The 2,500-nt window shown below is 44.1% G+C and overlaps 1 protein-coding gene across 1 annotated transcript in view; it reads right to left on the bottom strand.

Moving 5' to 3' along the window:
• Positions 1-2,500, bottom strand: part of LOC115219366 (transcription factor SPT20 homolog) — a 91,324-nt gene that overhangs the window by 14,178 nt on the left and 74,646 nt on the right. The window lies entirely within an intron of this gene.

The following is a 2,500-nucleotide window of genomic DNA, read 5'->3' as shown; positions in this document are numbered from 1 at the left end:
GGGAAGACACGCGCCGGCCCCAGATACGTACAGGAGATCTAGTCGGTCAAACCACAAGCGTGGTGCATGCATGCGTGTATGCGTGCGCGAACGTGCACAAGCGTGTATGTGTGCGCGCCTGCGAGTGTGTGTGTAAGTATGTATGTGTGTGTGGATGTGTGAGTGTGTCTGTGTGTAAGTCCGTGGGTGTCGTGTGTCCGATGAATGTATGTAAGTATGTGTGTGTATATGTGTGTATATAGATGTATGTCCGTGTGTGTGTGTGTGTGTATGTGTATGAGTGTGTATGTATGTATGTATGTGTGTGTGGAAGTGTGTGTAGGTGCATGTGTATGCGCGTACATGCAGGTGTGTGAGTGAGTGTGTGTGTGTGTATGTCTGTGTGTGTAGGATGCATGTATGTGTATGGGTGTATGTATGTGTGTGTGTGTGTATGTATGTGTACGTGCGTGTGTGTGTGTATGCATGTATGCATGTATGCGTATGCATGTATGCGTATGCATGTGCGTATGTGTGTGTGTGTGTGTGTGCATGTGTGTAGGTATATATGTATGTGCGTATATGTGTGTGTATGTGCGTACATGTGTGTGTGTGTATGCATGTGTGTGTATGTAGGTGTGTAGGCGTGTGTGTATAGGTGTATGTATGTAAGTATGTATGGGTGTGTCTGTGTGTGTGTATGCATGTGTGTGTATGTAGGTGTGTGGGCGTGTGTGTATAGGTGTATGTATGTATGTATGTATGGGTGTGTCCGTGTGTGTTGTGTGTGTGTGTGTATGCATGTGTATGTAGGTGTGTGTGTACGTGTGTAATATATGTATGTATGCGTGTGTGTGCGTGTGTATGCATGTGTGTGTGTATGTAGGTGTGTATGTATGTGTGTGGGAGTGTAGGTGTGTGTGTGCGTGTATGTGTGCGTGTGCGTGTATATGTTGGTGTGTGTGTATGTGAGTGTGAGTGTATGGGTGTTAGTCATGCATGTGTGTGCTTGGAAAGCAATCTTCAAAACTAAAACAACCATGGCCGGGTATTTAATCCATACCACCTGTATAAAAACCACAGCCCACCCGAGTTTGTCATCTAATATCAACCTTTGAACAATGGGCCACATGGAGGCAAAGTGGTTGAGTTCCTTCCAAGCGTTGGGCCTCACAGAGGTGAAGTGGTTGAGTTCCTTTCAAACAGGCTTCGTGGAGGCGAGGTGGCTGAGTTCCTTTTGAGCACTGGGCTTCATGGAAGCAAAGTGGCCAAGCTCTGTTCGGGTGTTAGCTCTCACGGAGGCAATGACCAAGACCTTTGGCATTATGTCGTGCTTGGGAAGAAGAGCCATCAAGCTGAACAAAATCACAATCATGGCAGATACCGGTGCCACGCGAATGGCACCGGTGCCAGTGGCACGTAAATGTGCCTATTACACTCTTGGAAGCAATAGAAAACCAAATCAGACTGGATCCTGGTGCAGCCTTCCAGTGTGCCAGCCCAGCCAACCATCCAATCCATGGACAACGGACATTCAGTGATGACAATGGTGATGATGGCATACACATGGATGTCTGTCCTTTGTTTTTATGTGGAGCTACTGTTGACCATTTCCTTTTCTCCTTATAAAAGTAAATATAACATATATATTTGGGGAGGGGGTGTACATATATCATCATCATCATCATCATCATCATCAATCGTTTAACGTCCGTTCTCCATGCTAGCATGGGTTGACGGTTTGACCGGGATCTGGGAAGCCAGAAGGCTGCACCAGGCTCCAGTCTTATCTGGCATGTTTTCTACAGCTGGATGCCCTTCCTAACGCCAACCACTCTCCGTGAGTGTAGTGGGTGCTTTTTACGTGCCATATATATATGTATATATATATACATATGCACACACACAAATATTACATACATATATATATATATATATATATGTGTGTGTGTGTGTATATATATATATATACACATATATACAAACACACACACATATATATATATGTACTGTCCACCTTCGTGTTTTTTATTTCTGTTTTTTATATATAATTTTGTTTCTTGTATTTACATTTGTGTGGCATCCTGTCTTTGTTCCGTATGCATTCGACCCTCTTTCCAAGAAATCCAATGCCTGTGGCTTGGATTTTCCTTGGGGCTGGCCGGATCGGAGTGATATCGAGATTAAACAGCCGAAATTACTAAGATGATCCGGTTCCCGACTGAAGATTGGAGGCTTCCAGTGACCCCGTCGCTTTTTTGTGTCGTCTCCTTGTGTGTTTTTGCGTTCTTGCCCCACTTTGTAATTTATATTTTATACTAAATTCTATATATATATATATATATATACTGTATATATATATATATATATATATATATCATCATCATCATCATCATCATCATTTAACGTCCGTTTTCCGCGCTAGCACGGGTTGGACGGTTTCGACCGGGGTTCTGGGGAGCTCGGAGACTGCCCCAGGCTCCAGTCTAGTCTGGCAGTGTTTCTACAGCTGGATGCCCTT

The sequence above is a fragment of the Octopus sinensis genome, linkage group LG14 (genome assembly GCF_006345805.1).
Source record: "Octopus sinensis linkage group LG14, ASM634580v1, whole genome shotgun sequence".
Lineage (NCBI taxonomy): Eukaryota > Metazoa > Mollusca > Cephalopoda > Octopoda > Octopodidae > Octopus > Octopus sinensis.
This window is presented reverse-complemented; position numbering and strand designations above follow the sequence as displayed.